Source organism: Triticum dicoccoides, chromosome 2A, assembly GCF_002162155.2.
Source record: "Triticum dicoccoides isolate Atlit2015 ecotype Zavitan chromosome 2A, WEW_v2.0, whole genome shotgun sequence".
NCBI classification, from domain to species: Eukaryota; Viridiplantae; Streptophyta; class Magnoliopsida; order Poales; family Poaceae; genus Triticum; species Triticum dicoccoides.
Genome location: NC_041382.1, coordinates 639,261,415 through 639,276,283, shown reverse-complemented (window position 1 = coordinate 639,276,283; position 14,869 = coordinate 639,261,415).

Below are 14,869 nucleotides of genomic sequence, written 5' to 3'. Positions count from 1 at the left end.
GGGGGTAGGCGCGCCCCCTACCTCATGGCCTCCGTGTTGGTTGCTTGACGTAGGGTCCAAGTCTCCTGGATCTTGTTCGTTCCAAAAATCACGTTCCCGATGGTTTCATTCCGTTTGGACTCCGTTTGATATTCCTTTTCTTCGAAACCCTAAAATAGGCAAAAAATATCAATTCTGGGCTCGGCCTCCGGTTAATAGGTTAGTCCCAAAAATAATATAAAAGTGGATAATAAAGCCCAATAATGTCCAAAACAATAGATAATATAGCATGGAGCAATCAAAAACTATAGATACGTTGGAGACGTATTAGTCACTACAACCAATGATACGTCTCCGCCGTATCTATAATTTTTGATTGTTCCATGCCAATATTCTACAACTTTCATATACTTTTGGCAACTTTTTATATTATTTTTTGGGACTAACATATTGATCTAGTGCCCAGTGCCAGTTCCTGTTTGTTGCATGTTTTATGTTTCGCAGAATATCCATATCAAACAGAATCCAAACGGGATAAAAACGGACGAAGCTTATTTTTGGAATATTTGGAAAATCTGGGAGAAAGATCAACATGAAACAGTGTCCGAGGTGGGCACGAGGTAGGGGGGCGCACCCACCCCCTGGGCGCGCTCCTGACCCTCGTGGTCCACCCGTAAGGTGGTTGATGCCCTTCTTCGGCTGCATGACAGCTAATTTTTGGTAAAAAATCACGGCGAAGGTTTCGGTCCAATAAGAGTTACGGATCTCCATATATATATACGAAACGGTGAAAGGGCAGCAGAACAGAATGCAGAAACAGAGAGAGATAGAGAGACAGATCCAATCTCGGAGGGGCTCTCGCCCCTCCCATGCCATGGAGGCCAAGGACGAGAGGGGAAACCCTTCTCCCATCTAGGGAGGAGGTCAAGGAAGAAGAAGATGAAGGGGCTCCCTCTCCCCTTCTCTTTCGGTGGCGCCGGAACGCTGCCGTGGCCATCATCATCATCACCGTGATCTACACCAACACCTCAGCCATCTTCACCAACATCTCCATCACCTTCCCCCCTCTATCTACTGCGGTCCACTCTCCCGCAACCCGCTGTACCCTCTACTTGAACATGGTGCTTTATGCTTCATATTATTATCCAATGATGTGTTGCCATCCTATGATGTCTAAGTAGATTTTCGTTGTCCAATCGGTGGTTGATGAATTGCTATGATTGATTTAATTTGCTTGTGGTTATGTTGCTGTCCTTTGGTGCCCATCATATGAGCGCGCGCGTGGATCACACCATAGGGTTAGTTGTATGTTGATAGGACTATGTATTGGAGGGCAAGAGTGACGGAAGCTTCAACCTAGCATAGAAATTGATGCATACGGGATTGAAGGGGGGCCAATATATCTTAATGCTATGGTTGGGTTTTACCTTAATGAACGTTAGTAGTTGCAGATGCTTGCTAATAGTTCTAATCATAAGTGCATAGAATTCCAAGTCAGGGATGACATGCTAGCAGTGGCCTCTCCCACATAATACTTGCTAACAGTCTAGTAAAGTAGTCAATTGCTTCGGGACAATTTCGCAACTCCTACCACCACTTTTCCACACTCGCTATATTTACTTTATTGCTTCTTTACCTAAACAGCCCCTACTTTTTATTTACGTAATCTTTATTATCTTGCAAACCTATTGTAACGCCCCGGACACACCCGCCGGTGGTCGTTACTTCTGGCGGGATCTAGACTGCCCCACAGATCAATACTAGTCTTTTCTATGCATTTTGTCCTCACTCATGCGCACGCGGGAGCAACTTCCCAGTTGGTCACCCATCGTGAAACTACTCCAAGCTGAGCACGCTTAACTTGGAGTTTTGTCCGAATGGGCTCCCAGAAAAGAAGGAATTCCTTATTCATATGAGTAGTCTATCATCCCTAATAAGCCAGGCTATCCCCGGACACACCCGCCGGTGGTCGTTACTCCTGGCGGGATCTAGACTGGCCCCACAAATCAATACTAGTCTTTTCTATGCATTTTGTCCTCACTCATGCGCACGCGGGAGCAACTTCCCAGTCGGTCACCCATTGTGAAACAACTCCAAGCTGAGCACGCTTAACTTTGGAGTTCTGTCCGAATGGGCTCCCAGAAAAGAAGGAATTCCTTATTCATATGAGTAGTCTATCATCCCTAATAAGCCAGGCTATCACATACACCCCCACTCAGAGGAACCGACGTCCTCATCGGGCCACAGGAACGTTCCCTCCTGGCACATACGTTTGTGCATCCAGTCTGGTACATGTGCCATGTCGGGTGCCACGACGGGTCACAAACGTCATGAACAACATGACCGTGCACCTGTCCGCAAACATCCGTGTAACCGCGAGAACCTGGCTCTGATACCAACTTGTAATGCCCTGGACACACCCGCCGGTGGTCGTTACTCCTGGCGGGATCTAGACTGGCCCCATAGATCAATACTAGTCTTTTCTGCGCACTTTGTCCTCACTCGTGCGCACGCGGGAGCAACTTCCCGGTCGGTCACCCATCCTGAAACTACTCCAAGTTGAGCACGCTTAACTTTGGAGTTCTGTCCGAATGGGATCCCGGAAAAGAAGGAATTCCTTATTAATATGAGTAGTCTATCATCCCTAATAAGCCAGGCTATCACACCTATCCAACAACACCTACAAAGTACTTCTAGTTTCATACTTGTTCTAGGTAAAGGGAACATCAAGCGTTCGTAGAGTTGTATCGGTGGTCGATAGAACTTGAGGGAATATTTGTTCTTCCTTTAGCTCCTCGTTGGGTTCGACACTCTTACTTATCGAAAATTGTTGCGATCCCCTATACTTGTGGGTTATTAAGACCTTTTTCTGGTGCCGTTGCCGGGGAGCATTAGCGTGGGGTGAATATTCTCGTGTGTGCTTGTTTGCTTTATCACTAAGTAATTTTTATTTGCTGTTCTTTATCTTTAGTTATGGATATGGAACACGAAATACCAAAAAAATTAGGTGTACTTGCTGCTGATGGAGGTGAGGAACCTCCTAAAACCCTCGATGCTCGTTATGTGACATAAATTATGTACTACTTTGATAATCCTGAGAAAACCCCATTCAATCTGGTAATGGGAGTAACGTTGGATCAACGTGAATACTTTAGGGATTATCGCTTGACACAAAAAGGGAAACTATTATGGGATCAAATTTATATATTGAAGTGGTATGCTCGGCAAGTATGCTTGAGTTATGGTTATACTTGTTGCTCTAGGATGAAGGCTCCACACCTTCCCTTTTCATGCAAATTTAATGATAATGAAACCTTAGCTTCTTATGCTAATGGTATATATGATTACTATGATGTGGAACAAATAAAATAATTTGTTGCTTTTAAGGGTTCTTACGAAATTGAATCTTTGTTTGAAAGTCATGAAGCTTTTGATGATGATGTTTATAGGTCTGAAAATTTAGCTATCTTAAAATATTGCTATGATAATTATGAATATAATTCCTATATTAATGCGCTTATTGAGAAAGTCTCCGCTGTCCAAGAAGAGACTAATATTTTGCAGGAATCTATGGAAGAAGAAGTTGATGAAATGTGAGCTCATTGGATGAAAAAGATGAGGAAGAGAGTGAAGAACAAAAGGAGGAAGAGCAGATTGATCACCCGTGCCCACCTTCTAATGAGAGTAACTCTTCAACTCATACATTGTTTAATTCCCCTTCATGCTTACCGAAGGATGAATGCTATGATAATTGCTATGATCCCATTGATTCTTTTGAAATATCCCTTTTTGATGATGCTTGCTATGCTTGTGGCCAAGATGCCAATATGAATTATGCTTATGGAGATGAACTTGCTATAGTTCCTTATGTTAAACATGATATTGTTGCTATTGTACCCACGCATGATAGTCCTATTATCTTTTTGAATTCTCCCGACTACACTATATCGGAGAAGCTCGCACTTATTAAGGATTATATTGATGGGTTGCGTTTGACTATTACACATGATAATTTTGATGAATATAATATGCATGTGCTTGCTTCTCCTATTTGCAATTATTATGAGAGAGGAACTATATCTCTAGCTCTCTATGTTTCCAATACGATAAATTGCAAGAAACTGTTTATACTATGCATTGACCTTTACTATGTGTGCATGAATTGTTCTTTTATGACATGCCGATGCATAGGAAGAGAGTTAAACTTCGTCCTTACATGATATATGTTACTTTGTTCTCACTACTAAATTATAGATCATTGTTAATTAAAATTGGCTTTGATATACCTTGGGATCCGGGTGGATTCACTACTTGAGCACTATATGCCTAGCTTAATGGCTTTAAAGAAAGTGCTGCCAGGGAGATAACCCGGAAGTTTTAGAGAGTCATTTATTTCTGTTGAGTGCTTTCATATAGTTTAAAAATACAACAAAAATAAAGAGGGGAACCCAAAACTTTTTCAAAAAAGGAAAGTGAAAGTGAGAAAGACAAGCATTGTTGAAGTGGGAGAGCTCCTTGAACTTTGTTCATGCTCACTGAAACTTTGTGAATCTTGATTACAGAAACTTTTCAAAAATAATAATTATCCCCTTGTACAATTCTGTTGTATTATAAAAATAATGTGCCAAGGTTTGCCTTTAGGATGTTTACATTTGCTTGATGGTTTGTACGGTGCAGGATAGAAAATTTGGCTGTAGTGCGCGATTTTACATTTTTAGCTGGAACGTCAAATGGTTCTGATTGTTTTTGCAATGTATTTCTATCAAAAAATTTTATTTTTCCTAATTGTGGCAGAATTTTTCAAGTATCATAAATATGGTTAATGTTCATATTGTTACAGACTGTTCTGTTTTAGACAGATACTGTTTTTGATGCATAGTTTGCTTGTTTTGATGAAACTAACGATTTATATTAGTGGATTAAGCCAAGAAAAAGTTATATTACAGTATACAGAATGAAAAAACAAAATATGAATTGGTTTTCAATAGTACTTAGAGTAGTGATTTTCTTTTATTATACTAACGGATCTTACCGAGTTTTCTGTTGAAGTTTTGTGTGGATGAAGTGTTCGATGATCGAGAAGGTCTCGATGTGTGAAGAAGGAAGAGAGGCAAGAGCTCAAGCTTGGGGATGCCTGAGGCACCCCAAGTAAATATTCAAGGAGACTCAAGTGTCTAAGCTTGGGTATGCCCCGGAAGGCATCCCCTCTTTCTTCAACAAGTATCCGTATGTTTTCGGATTCGTTTCGTTCATGCGATATGTGCAATATTGGAGCATCTTTTGCATTTAGTTTTCATTTTTCTTTTATGTAACATGCTGGTATGAGGTAGTCCTTGGTTTATTTATAGAATGCTCTTTGCACTTCACTTATATCTTTTGTGTATGGCTTTATAGAATGCTTCATGTGCTTCACTTATATCATTTGAAGTTTGGATTGCCTGTTTCTCTTCACTTAGACAACCGCCATTTGTAGAATACTCTTTTGCTTCACTTAGATTTGTTAGAGCGTGGGCATATATTTTGTAGAAAGAATTAAACTCTCTTGCTTCACTTATGTCTATTTAGAGAGATGACAAGAATTGGTCATTCACATGGTTAGTCATAAAATCCTACATAAAACTTGTAGATCACTGAATATGATATGTTTGATTCCTTGCAATAGTTTTGCGATATAAAGATGGTGATATTAGAGTTATGCTAGTGGGTAGTTGTGGATTAGTAGAAATACTTGTGTTGAGGTTTGTGATTCCCATAGCATGCACGTATGGTGAACTGTTATGTAACGAAGTCGGAGCATGAGGTATGTATTGATTGTCTTCCTTATGAGTGGCGGTCGGGGATGAGCGATGGTCTTTTCCTACCAATCTATCCCCCTAGGGGCATGCGTAGTAGTACTTTGCTTCGAGGGCTAATAAACTTTTGCAATAAGTATGTGAGTTCTTTATGACTAATGTTGAGTCCATGGATTATACGCACTCTCACCCTTCCATCATTTCTAGCCTCTCTAGTATCGCGCAACTTTCGCCGGTACCATAAACCCACCATATACCTTCCTCAAAACAGCCACCATACCTACCTATCATGGCATTTCCATAGCCATTCCGAGATATATTGCCATGCAACTTCCATCATCATCATATACATGACTTGAGCATTCATTGTCATATTGCTTTGCATGATCGTAAGATAGCTAGCATGATGTTTTCATGGCTTGTCCGTTTTTTGATGTCATTGCTACGCTAGATCATTGCACATCCCGGTACACTAACGGAGGCATTCATATAGAGTCATATCTTTGTTCTAGATATCGAGTTGTAATATTGAGTTGTAAGTAAATAAAAGTGTGATGATCATCATTATTAGAGCATTGTCCCAGTGAGGAAAGGATGATGGAGACTATGATTCCCCCACAAGTCGGGATGAGACTCTGGACGAGAAAAAAAAGAAAAATAAAAGAGAAAGGCCATAAAAAAGGAAGGCCCAAAAAAATGAGAGAAAAAGAGAGAAGGGACAATGCTACTATCCTTTTTCCACACTTGTGCTTCAAAGTAGCACCATGTTCTTCATATAGAGAGTCTCTTGAGTTATCACTTTCATATACTAGTGGGAATTTTCATTATAGAACTTGGCTTGTATATTCCAACGATGGGCTTCCTCAAATGCCCTAGGTCTTCATGAGCAAGCAAGTTGGATGCACACCCACTTAGTTTCAGTTTGAGCTTTCATATACTTATAGCTCTAGTGCATCCGTTGCATGGCAATCCCTACTCACTCACATTGATATCTATTGATGGGCATCTCCATAGCCCGTTGATACGCCTAGTTGATGTGAGACTATCTTCTCCTTTTTGTCTTCTCCACAACCACCATTCTATTCCACCTATAGTGCTATATCCATGGCTCACGCTCATGTATTGCGTGAGGGTTGAAAATGATGAAGCGCGTTAAAAAGTATGAACCAATTGCTCGGCTTGTCATCGGGGTTGTGCATGATGTGAATATTTTGTGTGGTGAAGATGGAGCATAGCCAGACTATATGATTTTGTAGGGATAACTTTCTTTGGCCTTGTTATTTTGAAAAGACATGATTGCTTTATTAGTGGGCTTGAAGTATTATTGTTTTTATGTCAAATGATAGACTATTGCTTTGAATCACTCGTGTCTTAATATTCATGCCATGATTAGATATGTGATCAAGATTATGTTAGGTAGCATTCCACATCAAAATTTATCTTTTTCATCATTTACCTACTTGAGGACGAGCAGGAATTAAGCTTGGGGATACTGATACGTCTCCGTCATATCTATAATTTTTGATTGTTCCATGCCAATATTCTACAACTTTCATATACTTTTGGCAACTTTTTATATTATTTTTTGGGACTAACATATTGATCCAGTGCCCAGTGCCAGTTCCTGTTTGTTGCATGTTTTATGTTTCGCAGAATACCCATATCAAACGGAATCCAAACGGGATAAAAACGGACGGAGCTTATTTTTGGAATATTTGGAAAATCTGGGAGAAAGATCAATGCGAAACGGTGTCCGAGCTGGGCACGAGGTAGGGGGGCGCGCCCCACCCCCTGAGTGCGCCCCTGACCCTCGTGGTCCACCCGTAAGGCGGTTGATGCCCTTCTTCGACCGCAAGAAAGCTAATTTTTGGTAAAAAAATCACGGTGAAGGTTTTAGTCCAATCGGAGTTACGGATCTCCATATATATATATATATATATATATACGAAACGGTGGAAGGGCAGCAAAACAGAACGCAGAAACAGAGAGAGACAGAGAGACAGATCCAATCTCGGAGGGGCTCTCGCCCCTCCCATGCCATGGAGGCCAAGGACCAGAGGGGAAACCCTTCTCCCATCTAGGGAGGAGGTCAAGGAAGAAGAAGACGAAGGGCCCCCCTCTCCCCTTCTCTTCCGGTGGCGCCGGAACGCTACCGTGGCCATCATCATCATCATCACCGCGATCTACACCAACACCTCCGCCATCTTCACCAAAATCTCCATCACCTTCCCCCCTCTATCTACAGCGGTCCACTCTCCCGCAACCCGCTGTACCCTCTACTTGAACATGGTGCTTTATGCTTCATATTATTATCCAATGATGTGTTGCCATCCTATGATGTCTGAGTAGATTTTTGTCGTCCTATCGGTGGTTGATGAATTGCTATGATTGATTTAATTTGCTTGTGGTTATGTTGCTGTCCTTTGGTGCCCATCATATGAGCGCACGTGTGGATCACACCATAGGGTTAGTTGTATGTTGATAGGACTATGTGTTGGAGGGCAAGAGTGACGGAAGCTTCAACCTAGCATAGAAATTGATGCATACGGGATTGAAGGGGGACCAATATATCTTGATGCTATGGTTGGGTTTTACCTTAATGAACATTAGTAGTTGCGGATGCTTGCTAATAGTTCCAATCATAAGTGCATAGAATTCCAAGTCAGGGATGACATGCTAGTAGTGGCCTCTCCCACATAACACTTGCTATCGGTCTAGCAAAGTAGTCAATTGCTTAGGGACAATTTCGCAACTCCTACCACCACTTTTCCACACTCGCTATATTTACTTTATTGCTTCTTTACCTAAACAGCCCCTACTTTTTATTTACGTAATATTTATTATCTTGCAAACCTATCGAACAACACCTACAAAGTACTTCTAGTTTCATACTTATTCTAGGTAAAGCGAACATCAAGCGTGCGCAGAGTTGTATCAGTGGTCGATAGAACTTGAGGGAATATCTGTTCTGCCTTTAGCTCCTCGTTGGGTTCGACACTCTTACTTATCGAAAACTGTTGCGACCCCCTATACTTGTGGGTTATCAACCAACAATCCAAAATGACTAGTGTCTGTTCCGAGGGCCAGAATTTTGAAAACCCTGTGAACTTTACAGGTACTAAAGATTACCGAAATACATCCGAACCATTAAGTGTAGGTAGCGCTGAGCACACAACAAACCCTAATGACAGTCCTGCGTAATGAGTAATGAATCAATTAGAAAATGGGTGATGAGGAGTGGCTGCTGAGTGTTGAGGACTTATCTCAGGATAAATCGGGTTAGCTTAGTGGGTGCTGCACGCCTGAGCCCTGAACAGACTGGGAAGGTAGGCACGACGGTGCACCCGGGCAGCGGTGACGCTGTTGGGCGAGCGGCTCCTGACCTCCTATTAGTCTGACCTCTCCTCCTAGAGTCATGCCGTCCGGGGACGGCAAGTCACCGACGAGGCAGGCAGCTGGGGGCGAGTAGAGATAGGAAGCGCGCAGCAGAACAAAGGGGAATCGAGGCCTGGGACGACCCAAAATCCCAGGGTGGACCGGCCCACCGTGGGCACCCTATAGAGATACACACCCGAGCGGCGAACAAGCATTTTTGAAACTAATTTAGGAACATTTAGCAACCAATTAAATGAATCTGTTTTAATAATATCAGATTCATATTTGAACAACTAAGCTTGTTTAGCTTGATGGGTCGAGTAGTGCTATTATGACACGAAGCACATATTCTGATCGTATAGTGATCATAAAAGGGGGAAACCGGAGAAATGATATTTAGCAGCCATTGTTCGCTTCGAACTAAGAACTAAATTCTAAGAGCTGAAAAGAAAGTAGAGTAACCAAGTTAAGATCTATTTTCTGGTTGAGATCAAAAAGTTGAGGAGATATGAAGTACCACCTCTCTTGTGGCGCCGTATAGGCATCAGGGGTGCGATGGCTGTCGGTGGCGTTGAAGCAGATCTGCGACAGTAGATGGGTGCATCGGGGGATAAGTCCCGTTGCGGTGGAAGAGAAGGTCGTGTGAGCGGCCCCGGCAAAGAGGACGACGACGCCATTGAAGCGAGAGGACGTGATGCAAGGCTCTTGGTTCGTCGCCCTGGATGAGAAACGTCTATCTCTAGAAGTGGACGACGCGGTCTTGGTAGGCGCTCCGGCATGGTGGAGGATGGTGGCGATGGATGTGGTGGAGGACGACGGCGATGGATGTGGTGGAGGACGGCGGCGATAGATGGGGTGGCGGACGGAGGCTAGTGTGGGGATGGTGTTCTAGCGTGGACGGTGTATGAATGGGAAAATGGAGGGAGAGGTACGGGGAACCATGTTTTTGGGACGCGCTTGTCTGAAATATGGGAAAGTTACGAACTTAGCCCCCGTTTAAAATTTGGACGTCTCGTTGGTTGGGGATACGATGGTAATCTCGCATCTCACCAACATTTGCCCAGAGCAATTTCAGGCGAGGAGAGGGTGGTTGGCGCCCATGGTGTATGAACGGGGCTGACAGGTAGGGCGGTTGTGTCATGTCTGAGTGAAGTTACAAACCTGCCCCTATTGAAAATATTTGCCTACATCGATTTCGGTCGAGTCGAGTTTGTTTTACCGCCCACCGTGTATGAATGGGGAAATGGAGGGAGAAACAGAGGTCTTTCGGACAAGCTTGAATCAAATGTGTTTTGCTGCCCATGTTTGGCGCCCACCATGTCGGAATGGGCTCAGAGGCGGTCGTGTCACGTCTTATTGAAGTTAGTATGCTACCCCTATTTAGAGCAGTGGAAATAGGGCCGATGAATTATCCGTGTAATGGGTAGATAGTAATTTCCATCTCCCAAACACTTGGCTTCGGGCAGCCGACGTGGGAGTGGACACTTTGCCGCTTCTTTCGAATTTTGGGACAATAAGCATCCACGTTTACCCTAGCAACTAAATTCGAATCCATTTTGTATTCCTATACGAATCTTTATAAATCATTCTATGTGTTTTTATATATCTTCAAAAGGATGACAAAGATGTATTCCACTGTCATATATGAATATGGTTTACAAATGCTGATACTCAAATTCAGAAGCTAGAATCCAGTTTAAGGTGAATTCGAATATTAGGAACACTTCATGTCCAACTCAAATGTCACACGCAGCATAATGTGTACTCCCATTTAGATATGTACTAAAGCGATGTATCAAGATTCAAATACCGAGTGAATCAACCAAGAATGTACAGAACTAACAGACATATAAACACTTATAGAGTATATGGATCAATAATATCAACTAACATACATAAGCCAGGCCGCTGTACTTTTCTTTGCTACAACATCATCCTTTTTTAGCCAAGCTACTACATCATCTTGGCCCTTTCCGATGCGTGCCACTTATGGTCCATCTATACTACTATTATTGCTGAATGCACATTCAACCCGATTGGCATATTTGTAGGTCTGGCACAGCAATCAAAATGAACTGTCTTCGAGTCTTATCAATTAATACAGACTTGTGCTCAAATAAAATTGCAAACCAAAAAACAAAAAACAAAAACAATTATTACATGATCTCTAAAACAAATGGTTTGATTGATTACATGAACAAACAACACAAAGGTTATTCAACGATGGAAAGAACATTTCACCTATGATTTACCAAGTGGGAATTTAATTTCCTTTTTTCCTTCAGGACCTTAACAATGTGGTCAGTCTCAGCTTGCTTCTTTTTGAAATCCACCAAATATTTAATGGTTGTCTTGAGTACTGCTACTGATTGTGTTGTTTGCTTCCTCAACATGTCAACTTCATCTCTAAGTGCAGAAGCAGAATCTCTTTCTACCACTAGTTTAGCCTCTAGAGCATCAGCAGTTGGCAATTCATAATGCACGATTGGGTCGGTGCCACTGCTGTGGGATGATACAACGTCCATGGGGACCTCGCTCTTTGATCTTGGGTTAACCTATTTTGCCATTAAAGTTCTGATTGGATTCAGAAAAGTTGAAGTTAGCAAAACATCTCAACTGGGAGTTATAACGGCAAACCAGTTAAACAAACAAGGAATTAAAGAGTTTCAATTTGATGCTGAAAAGTAGTTATTAACATCATTGTAACCCGTTGTTGCAGCAGCAAAGCAGTTAAACAAACAAGTAGCTATTTAAGTTCAGGCAAATAGGTAATTATTAACAGTAAGTATCAAACACATAGATAGGTGTAGTCTATAATAGGATTAACAGGCTATGACATTATGTAATCAGTAGCAAACTAAATTAAGCCAAGCAACGTAATTGAACAATTTTGCAATAAGTGGCTAACTAAAATTCCGAGAAGCAGGTAACTGAACTTATGCTAGTTCTTTGTACAAGCATACTACAACTTCTTTTTCTCTTACAAGGTTGTGCGAAGGAGTCCATGGTATCAATTGCTTGGATACACAGTCCCAATACTTCTTTCTTCCCACATTACATTGGTAAGTCGAATGGTTAATCTGGAAAGATGGTGCGTCCTTGATATGTTATATGAGGACGTGTAGTCAGACTAGTTGTAGCCACACACATCACACTGGCTTTTACTGTATATTTCATGCGATTACTTTTGGCATATCGAGATCTAAGCAATCTACAATAGGATGAAAAGACTGGCATCCTTCACATTATTGGCGAACTCAGTTCATAGAAACAAGCAATTCAACCATTCCGTGGGTAAATCAAAAGCGCCACTGGAATATTTTTCACTACCCCTATCATACACGCAAAAAGGGGCGACACCACCATAGGGGCTGGTATGGGCGGCCGCCTCAGGTGGCTCGAAAGTGTGCACCTAGTTTGAGTCGTCCAGGTTGGCCCAGGCTAGTTTTGTTCGTCCCAACACATGAGCAGGCAATGTAAAAAATGAAGAAAAATGTTTTAATTTGGATAGGCCAATAACATAAGTGCAAGGCAGGGCCTATATCAGGCTCACGGCCCAAACGAGCGATTCCCATATCTATCGACAACAGGAAAAATCCCAATTCATCCGCTCCAGCCTCCAGTCTGGTTCGCTCCTAACCTAGCCGCCACTGGACAGACTGACACAGCACTTCCTCGCACCCTCGTTGGAGGGCGGTCACCGGGCTTCAAGCGAACGGAAGGACAAGAAGATGAAGATCCAACCCTGGGTGTAGCCTGCGTGGGAGGCAGCGGTGGCAACACGTGCATGGCATCGAGCTTGCGCAAACGGACAGTCGCAGCTTGCAAGATTAGCATGCGCAACGAGCAGGTACATCACATCCCTGATTATATCTAATTCAACTCTTCAATTTCTGGCCAACAGTTAAACCTGACGGTGTTGTAAAACTGCTTGTATGTAGGGAATCTATGAGAAAATGAAACCAATTTCTACTTATTTTATAACTCCCCCAATCAATACTGAACTGACTGAATCTGATGTATCTAATCAAGTTTCCGGCGCAAACATCCAAGCTCATGTTGTTCTTGAGCCTGAAGTGTCTAATGAACAGACTGCTAATGAAGGATTTGATGCAAACATTTTACATGCTCCTGGTGATGAACATATAGTGTCTAATGAGGCATCTAATGCAAGCATTTTGCAAGCTCCCATTGAAGGATTTAGTGTCTAATGATGATCTGCTATGTTGAGAGAGACATAGAGATTTGCAGGCATTGATGCCAAGCAAATTATAGTGCATTTTCATGGCTTGAGGAGACGCCGAGGCCATCTACCAAAAAGTCCCCGTATCATGACAACGTAGCATAAATACTTTTCTAATATGTTGTTTGAAACTATTGTCATACTTGTGCAGGATAGATATATTGATATGCAGTTTGCGCACTGGTTATAAGTGCAATTACACTTCGATATTTTCAGCTAGAGAACGAATAATTCAAGCAGGTACAGACCATGTTTGTAGTCCTTGTACACCATGTTGCATTTTGTGTTTTTTGGTGCTTGCATCATTTAGTGTTTATAATCTGAACTACTTTGGATCATTAGCTGGTTTTCGAAGTGCATGTGGCTTCACATTTCTCAAGTTATGTTGATTTCCGGAGTGCAAGTGCCTTCGTACTTTTTAAGTTAAATGTTCGACCCTGGTAACTTGAATTTGCGGATCCGCCATTGCACACAAATCATACACGGATGCCGGTATGAATTAAATGAAATGCAGGGACTTATGCTAGCTCGTTGTACAGGCTCACTACAGCTCTGCTTGCGCTTGGGATGTTCCATGTACAAGTCCATGTTACCACTTGCTTGGATGTGCAGGCCTTGTGCTCCTTGCTCCCTCCTCTGCATTTTTGACACGGCGAATGGCTGATCAAATAAGAGGAATCGACCTTGCTGTTGTACCGGAGGACAGCTACTTACAAGGTTATACGGGTGTGCAGGATATGTACCAGATCCCGTAGCGCCGTCATGCTTCACTAAAAATGGATTTGCTTGTTTCAGATGATATCTCCAGAAGAAATAAGAGTTAAAGTCAAATTTGGATAGGCGTGTAAGCTAAGAGAGCAGTCAAAGGATATCCAAACATCGTCGGAACAGTGCACAAGGGAGTGATGTGTGGATACCTAGTTCGGACCGGCGTTTGGGCATGCTCGCCTAGCTAGAGTGCGTGTCACTTCAGAGCCGTTGAGGGTGATGCGCTGGCTGGCCGCACAGGGATGTAGGTCTTGAGTGGCAGTAGAGTGCTACGATGCGGTGGAAAAGACCGTTGGTGAAGCCCCAGCGACCTCGGGGGGCGGAGGCACGATGATGTGCTCGGTGAAGTAGCCCCGGTGAGTTGGGAGATGGCGCCGGTGAAGCGCACCTGATGCGGTGGAAGTCGGTGTCTGTGAGGCACGTCGGTTGCGGCGGCCGACGTTGTCGGTGGACCACCCGGTGCGGTGGAGGAGGGCGTAGATGAGGTAGCTCCGGTGCGGTGGTGAAGCGCGACCGTCGTCTTTGTCGTCGTCGTCCGGCACAGAGGTGGGGAAAGAGACGAGACGAGGGGCGATTCGAACTTTGCTTGGGTTGGCGGCGGATTAGGGATTTGAGCAATCTGGGCGCGGAAGGGGACGATGGAGAATGGAGATTTTGTAGGGATGAAATTGGGCCCAGATATTTCAATCCGAAACGTGGAAGCGCGAACTTA